This window comes from Triticum aestivum, chromosome 2B, assembly GCF_018294505.1.
Source record: "Triticum aestivum cultivar Chinese Spring chromosome 2B, IWGSC CS RefSeq v2.1, whole genome shotgun sequence".
NCBI classification, from domain to species: Eukaryota; Viridiplantae; Streptophyta; class Magnoliopsida; order Poales; family Poaceae; genus Triticum; species Triticum aestivum.
In genome coordinates this window covers 214,854,658-214,865,337 of record NC_057798.1, presented here as the reverse complement: position 1 = coordinate 214,865,337, position 10,680 = coordinate 214,854,658, and positions in this window count along the sequence as shown.

Genomic DNA, 10,680 nt, shown 5'->3' with positions numbered 1-10,680 from the left:
GCCGGAGCCGCCGCCCCGCCTCGTCGGGCTACGCCGACGTAGTCGCCGGACTCGCCGCCCGGTTTTTTAAAAAACCTCAGTTTTTTAATAGATCGGTTTAGTTTTTTTCTTGGTTTAGTTATTTAACGAACGCTCGTTCGTACGTTCGTTTTAACGAACGGTTTTCACCGTGTAGCCGCAGACAGCTAATGTTCGTTCGTTAGCTTGTTCATCCATTTTTCTTTTTCTCAGGTTTTTCGCGATTATTTTCGATCGCGATTTCTGATCCGATTTTTGTTCTAGTGTAACTTTTCGCTCATTTGTCGGAATCAGGCGATTCAAGCGACTAGAGTTACGTCTCGAAGCCCTATTTCCGTTTAACCAACTCAAACAAGTTTTTGCTATTGTAAAATTTTGACTTAGGTCCAGATTAGTAAATGAAGCTTGTTTCTTTCACTGTTTGAGTTTCGTTGCTTCATTTGATTTGATTATTTTTGCAAACCGGTGTTCTTAAGTTGAACTTTTTGGTTAGATCTCTTATTTGAGTTTTACCCGTTCATTAGATGAGTGTTTATTGTATGCTTGTTTGTTTGCGATAGAGTACCCGGAGTGCGCAGCGTGCTACTACGAGTCTCTAGGTTTCACGGATCATCAGCAAGGCAAGTAACACTTTGATCATACCTTTTTACTACCCAGTTTTATTGCATTAGATCAATCCTCAAACAATTGCATGGTTAGGATCTGATTAATATGTGGGTTTTGGGAAGTAGATGAGGTAGTACCTATTGTCTTGTTTATTATCAAACCTTTGGGAGTTACTTCTACGTTTGCTTATATTGCTATGATATGCTACTAGACGTGGATTGGGTGAGTGTATCCATGACAGATGTGAGATTGTTAATTAATGGTTCAACTTAAGGTGGCAACTTCTAATACACATCTGGGTGGATTGAGGCACCTGGGGAACCCAGTGTTGCTTGTATTTTTGGAAATCCCGGGGTACCGTGTGATTCTCCTATGGACCGCCACCCAGGCTCAAAGGGATCATGAGATTATTCTTGCTAGAAACTTATGTGTGCAGCCGCAAGCTACTATGGGCTCTAGCATAGTTGATTAAGTCGTGCGAACTCTTACAGTGGTAGAGTAGCATATGTAGGGGAAAGTAGGTGTAACTGTCTACCCATCGTAAGGTGCTAACACTTCTGAAAGACTGTGTCTCGGTCATCCGTTTCTCAAACACCATGTAGTGCAAGAAATCCAACGGAGGAGATCGGGTCTTGTGGGGAAAAGTGCGCAAACCTCTACAGAGTGCATAAACTAATCATGGTTAGCCGTGTCCCTAGTTATGGACGTTTTGTGTATCTATTACTTGGATTGTCATGTGAATCTCATCATGTTACTTAATTAATTCTGTTTGGGTTTAATGATGATGCTTAATTGGGATTGAGTTGGGTGAACCTTCTCAATGTTTAACGACCACCATGATAGTTAAATAAAATTTATTCCTTTGTTGTAGGGAAAAATTGGCTTTATGCAAAACTGTAACCATAGAGCTTTCCACCAGCCATATATGCATGTACTGATAGCATTATTCTATTCATTACTCTCTATGTGTTACATTGCCAGCATATTCCATGTGCTGACCCGTTTTCGGGCTGCAACATTCATGTTGCAGACTTTTCAGACGACGAGTAAGGTGCCATAGGTCGTGGTCTTATACTCAGTGATGCCGTTGGAGTTGATGGACTCATTTTATCTTCCAAGCCTTCCGTTGTTATCGTCATTAGATGGTCTTAAGTCATATTTATTGTAATAAGTTCTCTTTTGAGGCATTTGATGTAATAAGTGTGTGATTGCTACTCTGTTATAAATCCTTCAAGTACTGTGTGTGTCAGCATTACCGATCCAGGGATGACACTGATGCACAGAGATCAGACTATTTGAGGTATGGCCGCTACAAGATGGTATCAGAGCAAATGTTGACTGTAGGACACGACCACTAAGCTAAAGCCCTAGATCACTACTCTCTTCTCATTTTCGACTCCTCTCCCTTTTCTACTCTTTAGGATGGTTGTCAGGACCCCGACTCAATGCCACACCGATATAGCATGTAACACCTCATATCACTTTGCGGCCTCACGCACGGTATTCCCACGGGTGTCGCCTTACCAGGCCCGGGACCGTTTGCGCCTTTTGGCACACATATATGATAGTGTCGCTAGCATCCATATGACAAGGAGCCCGGGTTGACATGGCTAGTCGTGAACCTAAATTGGCACTAACTTACAGGGACAGGCATACATGACCCAGCAACGAACGTGTCGGTCATCAGCGAGTGAATCCGCGATGTAGCAACTGGGCTAGCAGGACTCCGGTAAACTGGGCTGTAGCAGGCTAACAGGACTCCGGTAGACACCACATGACATTTCCCCGAAGGGACAGACACAGGAACGAAGAAGGACACATGTCGGCCAGCCTAGGTGTTCCGGAGCAGTAGCAAGCTACCAAGGCTCAATGGAAGCACTAGGAGACATTTCCCCGTAAGAGAGGCCACCAAGGATAAACAACTAGATAGTCAGATCCCACACATAGCAAGCATTTCAATAACATACACACAATATGCTCGATATGTGCAAATACAACATGGCATCACAACATGACTCTACAACTCAAGTATTTTATTCAATAGGCTCCGAGGAGCCAAGTATTACAAACATGAGTCTCATGACCCAACATTCAGAGCATACAAGTCAAAGCACATGCGGAAGCTTAACATGTCTGAGTACAGACATCTACAAATGAAAAACGCTGAGAAGCCTAACTATCTACCAGATCCTGCCGAGGGCACAAGATCGTAGCTGAGGTAACAAGCTAAACGTCGAAGTCCACGCGGAACTACTAGTGAGACTGAAGTCTCTCTACAAAAACATAAAATAGGCAAACGTGAGTAAAAATGTACCCAGCAAGACTTACATCAGAACTAACTACATATGCATTATTATCAACAAAGGGGGTGGTGGAGTTTAACTGCAGCAAGCCAGCTTTGACTCGGTGGCTATCCTGAACTACGACTGCAAGTAACTCTTTTGAGGTGGCGCACACGAGTCCACATATTCACCATATCAATACACCACTATGGATCCGCTCTCGTCTCCCTTCGAGAACGCCATCCATAGCACTCACGCTTATATTGCGTATTTTAGAGTATCCACTTTCACTTTTCTATGAACTGTATAGGCAACCCAGAAGTCCTTTTCCGTGAACACGGCTATCCGAATAGATGATGTTAACCCTGCAGGGGTGTACTTCTTCACACACGCTCTCTCCACTTACCACCATGTACATGTCGTGTATCTCGGCAACCTTCAAGCGGAAGCCTGGCAAGGGAGTCGGCCACAACCTGACTAACCACACAAGTCTCTAGTCCAGGTTTCTCACCTATTCGGTTTCCATCTGCAAGGAGATCCGGCCGAGGTGTCGCTCACGGCCCCAAACGATGTGAGAAGGGTTCCCAAGCCCACCATCCGGGTGCCACTTGGTACACCGTGCCACTATGCCTAGTCTGTCCCAAGCCCACCTGTACCGGGTGCCACTTGGTAGACTACTAACACTACCTACAAACACCAGAAACTAGTTGCAACTCCTGGACAGAGATCAGGTTGATTAATAAGTCGAGAGGGGCACTTAAGCATTCCAATGTGTGGTAGTAGCTATTCATGGATCACAAACACAGAACTTAGTTCCTGAGGACGGCTGCAATGAGACAACCCACCATGTACTCCTACATGGCCTCTCACCGCTACCTTTACCAAATCGTGTTCACACACTTAGCTCACACACAGTAGGACATGTTCACACACCTCCAACTCATCCCTGCTGAATCAGACCTGACACAACTCTAAGCAATAGCAGGCATGACAAACAATCATGGATGAGTAGGCACATCAGGGCTCAAACAACTCCTACTCATGCTAGTGGGTTTCATCTATTTACTGTGGCAATGACAGGTCATGCAGAGGAAAGGGGTTCAACTACCGCAGCATGTAACAGTTGAATCATTGTTGTCCTAATGCAGTAAAAGAGAGCAAGAGTGAGAGAGTGGGAATGTATCGGAATGAACAAGGGGGTTTTGCTTGCCTGGCACTTCTGAAGATAATATAGCTCTTCATCGGTGTCATCGAACTCATCGTTGGTACCACGTCTACGAGGGGGAACAATTACCGACAACAGAGAGGGAACACAATCAACGCAATGCAACAATATGATGCATGATCATGACATGGCAAAATGAATGTGTTTGACCTAATGCAACTAAGAACAGAAAGGTTTGAGCTAATTTGAACCAAGGGTTCAAATTCAAACTCAAGTTATGAATTTATAATGTGCATTATCATGTTTTGGTATGAACAGCAAGGTTAAGTTGCTTTATCATGCATGAAATTAGTATCAACGGATAGATTGGGTTTTTTGATCATTTTTCATATATAAACTATTTCATTCTGAGTTACAGTTGATTTTATATGATTTTTAGAAGTTTATAACATTTTCTGAAATAAATAAACCATTTAAGATTTATTTAAATTCCAGAAGAATTACTGCATCAGCATGACGTCACTGTGATGTCAGCAGTCAACAGGGCCGGTGTAGGTCAAACTGACCAGTGGGTCCCATGTGTCAGTGACTAACTAAACTAACCTAGTTTAATTAGCACTAACCTAGGTTAAACAAATTTAGTTTAAACCTAAACTAGATTAGTTAGCCGGGCGGGGCCCGCATGTCATGGACCCAGGGAAGGTCAACCCCCTGGTCAACTGAGGCTAACTCGCCGGCGGCTCGACGCCGGCGACGACAGGTGTGGCGGAGGGGCTCGGGTTCGCTCTCCCGGCACCCAAACGAGCGGCGGAGAGCACCTACGGGGAGCCGAAGCTCGCCCGCATCCAGCGCAGCAAGCAGCAACGGCTAGGGAGGCCGGAGCTCATCGGAAACGAGCTCGGGGCGGCGGCCGGTGATCGGACGCAAGTGGCGCGGCGGCTACGGTGCACAGGGAAAAGAACAAAGAGGGGGAGGACGGGAAGCAGCTCACGGCGATCTTCTTGGAGTGGACGGCGAGCTCAGGGAGGGCCTGAGGCACTCGGGGCGTCGAGGAGGGATCTCCGGCGACGGAGGTCGGGGACGAGCTCGGTGAGGGCAGAGGGGCGCGCCCGGCGTCGAGTGGCAGAGCGAGGAGGTCGAGGACGTCAACGCGGAGCTCATGGACTTGTCAGAGGGTTGAGGGAATGGCTCAGGGCGCGGCAGCGGCGGCGGCAGCGACGGTGGCGCTCGAGCGCGAGAGGGAGGGAGAGCAGAGGAGGGGAGAAGCACGGGAGAGAGTGAGAGCGGTCAGGAAGGTTGCGTGGCGTCCTCTGGGCGCTTCGAGGCGGCGAGGAGACAGGCAGGCAAGGTGGAGGAGGCCGGCGCGTGCCGGTGCGCGTCGGGCACATGCCCTCCTGCCCACTGGCAGGAGGTGGAAGACGACAGGGGGAGCCCCTGGTGGGCTGGGCCAGAACAGGAGCTGGGCCGGTGCGGCTGCAGGTAGGTGGCCCAGGTACTTCTTTCTCTCTCCTTCCTAATTTATTTTCTGTTTTCTATTTTTTCTGTTATATTTCGATTTAGTAAAAATACCAAACCATTTGATAAAATGCTGAAAATAACTGTGGGCACTTGTGAAATTATTCCCAACAGCCCTCAAGCAGTTTCAGAATTATTAGAGCATTTAAAATATTTATAGGATTTAAATGCCCTAATTAAAATACAATATGAGATAATTCAAAAATCCAAAAATGATCTAAGAATATATTCATCATTTTTGGCAGAGGTTTCCACCTTAACCAGAAATCATGAACTTTTCTTAGGGACATTTTGGGTTTATTGAAAAGATTTGATGGTCGACCCTATTTGATTTAATTTTGGTGCTAGGGTTTGTCAATCCCCATTTCAACTTAAATAAAATTTAAACATGATGCAAACACCAGGCAGTACAAGAAGCTAGGGATGTGACAACTCACCCCCACTAAACAAGAATCTCGTCCCGAGATTCAAGCGTAGGGTAGAATGAAGGGGGAACACAACTAATGCAATCTTCACAATCTAGGTTGCTCTTCTCGAAGACGTTGATTCATTGCATCATCTTGATCTTGACGTCTTGCTTTGAGATCTCCATTCAACATGACCACGAGAAGAAATGAAAACTCTAGAAGAATCGATCTTCTTGAGGATCGAACAACTCAGGATTAACTCACAGAATGATACCTAGCAACATCTGTCGAGGTGAGATGTTCAAACACACTTCGGGAGGGATGGAAGAAACAATTTGACGAGGGTTTTCAATTAGCGAGGAAAATAGTTGCCATGATCCCATAATGGGGCACCTTAGCGGAGGTGACTCATAGAATCATCCCTTAAGTGGCAACAAGAATTACCTTTGACTCAGAGATCATTGAAACTCTCTATACCAGCCTAAGAAGATTTAGAAATGATCATTTGAAGGAGTTTAAAAGAATGGCAAACCCAGATCGGAAAGGAAACTATGGCTATAGAACCACTCGGCAAACGGAAAGCACATTCGGATTGATACCAAGGATATAACCCAATGACTGAGCATGCTCTCAAGAACTTGAGCATTTCCATATCCATCAAGGTCTTTCCAAAATCCATGACAAGGATCCCGGCAACACAACATACTACCATGATGAATATTAGTGGAGGATGCAGATGCGAAGGAAGATAACACTTTCTCAGATTTCACCTTAGCGAGGCCGAGGGAACAAAATCTGGATGATCGACCGAGAGACATTTAGCACTCCGCTTCTAATGTTCTCCCTGATGTACTAGCATAACCCGTTTATAGATATGGTTTGGTATCTTGAACATCAGGTAAAAGGTCGGACTCGGGAGCTCAAGAATCCATAGGGAACAATTATGGAAGTAAATCCTACGAAATCCTTATGGGGAGGTGGCCAACTTCCTCAATCAGGATACTACAATAATAGGTCTTCCGGCTGGGTGTGTTGGCCAGGACATCCACTTTACCGGGTTACAGAGAGACCATTATTATAGTTCTTGGGAAACGTTCCAACCATCATATCTGCCTGAGATTCAGATTTGGTTGGGGTCAGGACATTCCGGACTCATCAAGTCTAGAAAAAATGAAAGTTTGCAACACAAACCGATGAGATAACGTTGTGAGATTCTCGGGAAAAGAACTACGATAGCAAGCTCCAAAACATGAGCTGGTTCTAGTACATACATGTGAACACGCTGTCCTAGACAAGCATGACCACGTAGTAGTCTTATAATAAAACACTACCGAGTTCAGGTTGGGAACCATCATCGGGGATATCGAAGTCTTGTGCATTACCATGGATTAGCACTTAACTCCTTTTCCTGAACAAATCAGTCAGTGGCTTGGTGTGCTAAGGAATCCATATGGAGTGGAGGTAATTAATCTACAAACCATAGAATACACTCGCACATGCATAACTGACTTGGGATGGTACCAGAGGAAACAAAACCAGTCTTTCTCGAACTCACGGCGGCAACTTGCACCAAATGCACATGAATTCGAGGAAGTCACTTCTTCCATCCAAGCATAAGCTTCATGAACGGAACACGAAGGCGTTGCTTACAAAGTTTCCAACACTAGGTTGATGCTCAACATGAATCATGGAGGAGACAAAATGCAGCTGATGGGCTCAATAGCAACTCATCACAATTTTCCATGTCACTGGGATTCCACCATTATGTGAACAATGTGATAGTATTGGTCAGACCAAAAGATGTAATGGTGTATGCTCAAGGAACAACCACGAGTAATACAACATTACAAATATCATTGGTTCTAACTTGATTTGACGCTAGCCCACACTCATATCAAGGTTTGGACAAGACGATAGATTCAACAACCGATCACGAGGAATAATCGATGAAGATCATCTCTCTTCAACACACACACACACACACACACACACAAGGATATCCCCTAGTGATGAACTAAGCTAGGCAAGCTTTTATCTTCCAACTCTCCATGTTGTTGTTTAGATTAACCAACCAGCTCAGGGGTATCCAACACACTCTTGGAGAAGGGTTGGTTTACAGGGATAAACCAATTTGATCACGAACTCAACATAGCGTTCAGCTGACGACCTGGTGATACTTCCGAGAAGATATTCAGAAAATCACAAACCACCGATATGCTACTAAGCTCGAGAACAATCTTGCTTTTCAGGGCAAGACGATATGATCAAATGAGCGAGGGATTGAGAAGATCCTAACTCACCGACCAAAGAGTGCACCGGAGATAGGGACTAGGTAGCACAATCAACCTTAGAATGATGATCCAGGATCCAACATGCTAAGAATGAAATTGTTGTACATTAAACTACCAAGCAACACAGTTGCTAGGAGTATTGATTTCACACATCACGATTCACTTGTCGGCATTCCGGTTACAACAACACAGAACCGAGGAGGGAATAACGATGGCGAGAAGTATCACTGCGTCAAGAATTCATAAGAGGTGGTGCTATTCTCATGACAATCCTGACATAAAGAAGGTAATACTTCAAGGTAGAATAGACCAGAAGCTGGATTGGCATTTTGATCTATGGAATACAACTTCTTTGACCCAATCCTAGATATGGATGAGGTACTGGAGTTTGTTTCTCCTAGTCATTCCAGATTAGAATGGCTTGATGGACCACAAGAGTAATAGGCATCGATGAACGAATGCACGCATACTCTTGACTATCAATTGATAGACGAGGGTCAGAAGACAACTAAAGAGGGACAACTCAAAGGAACATATGATTTTTGGAGTTGTGGATGCATGGATTAGCATGTCGAACAAGTTCAACATATTTCTTTCGGATAACCCATGCGGAGAAGGTGGAACTGGCAGAGTTATAGCATAGAATTGTGAACTTGTCGAGAGCACTCTGGTTGTGATCTTTCAGTTCAGGGAGGAACTTCTGCCACAAGCAATTCATGGTATTTGGAAGAAGGATATACCACAAACCTCGAGAACTATTGCAAAGGTTGCTAATAACCTAAAGGAACTAGCAAACACTAACAACATGAAGTAGGTAGAGTGAATCTTGGGTTCAAGAGCCCAGGAATAGAATACCTACCAACTAAATGGCAACACGGGATGCTTTCGAGACTGATGGCTAGAATCATCACACTGGGATCACAAAACATGGCTAGACTACTATATGATCCCCTAAGACACCTAGGGTCATAATAATAACTCCAACATATATGTCGAGGCAATAGAGTACCTCAACTCAGCAATTAGTGTGATTAACCTGGTGTAGAAGAACATCGAAACCAGGGGGAAAGGATTTTGCAAGTGCATCGGATTGTTTAGAAACCTGGGATGACTCGGACAGCATAACGGCTGTAAATGCTCAAAATGATTTGAGACATCCTACAAAATGGTGGCATAACCACTCGATCATCACAATATCAAGATTCTGAGGCCAGCTATGAATACACGGGAGTAGTAGGAACCGAACTGAAGCATAGAACCATCAATCCTATAAGTCTACGGATTAGTAACACGTGATCCTGATAAAAAGAAGAGGAAGCCTAGTTTCTTAACCCCGTAGGAAGATAAGATGACTCGGATCAGAAGGGATAAGGTATAAGGAGTAAAAAGAGCCTTACGTTCCATCCCACAATCAATTCCCTTATATAACTAAAGCATTTCTAGACTCAACTTCGACCAGTTTGGCTTGGTAATCCTATAGGTAGTCAAGCTCTGATACCAAAGCTGTCAGGACCCCGACTTAATGCCACACCGATCTAGCATGTAACACCTCATATCACTTTGTGGCCTCACGCACGGTATTCCCACGGGTGTCGCCTTACCAGGCCCGGGACCATTTGCGCCTTTTGGCACACGTATATGATAGTGTCGCTAGCATCCATATGACAAGGAGCCCGAGCTGACATGGCTAGTCGTGAACCCAAAGTGGCACTAACTTACAGGGACAGGCATACATGACCCAGCAACGAACGTGTAGGTCATCAGCGAGTGAATCCGGGCTGTAGCAACTGGGCTAGCAGGACTCCGGTAAACCAGGCTGTAGCAGGCTAACAGGACTCCGGTAGACACCGCGTGACATTTCCCCGAAGGGACAGACACAGGAACGAAGAAGGACACATGCCGGCCAGCCTAGGTGTTCCGGAGCAGTAGCAAGCTACCAAGGCTCAATGGAAGCACTAGGAGACATTTCCCCGTAAGAGAGGCTACCATGGATAAACAACTAGATAGTCATATCCCACACATACCAAGCATTTCAATAACATACACACAATATGCTCGATATGTGCAAATACAACATGGCATCACAACATGACTCTACAACTCAAGTATTTTATTCAATAGGCTCCGAGGAGCCAAGTATTACAAACATGGGTCTCATGACCCAACATTCAGAGCATACAAGTCAAAGCACATGCGGAAGCTTAACATGTCTGAGTACAGACATCTACAAATGAAAAATGTTGAGAAGCCTAACTATCTACCAGATCCTGCCGAGGGCACAAGATCGTAGCTGAGGTAACAAGCTAAATGTCGAAGTCCATGCGGAACTACTAGTGAGACTAAAGTCTCTCTACAAAAACATAAAATAGGCAAAAGTGAGTACAAATGTACCCAGC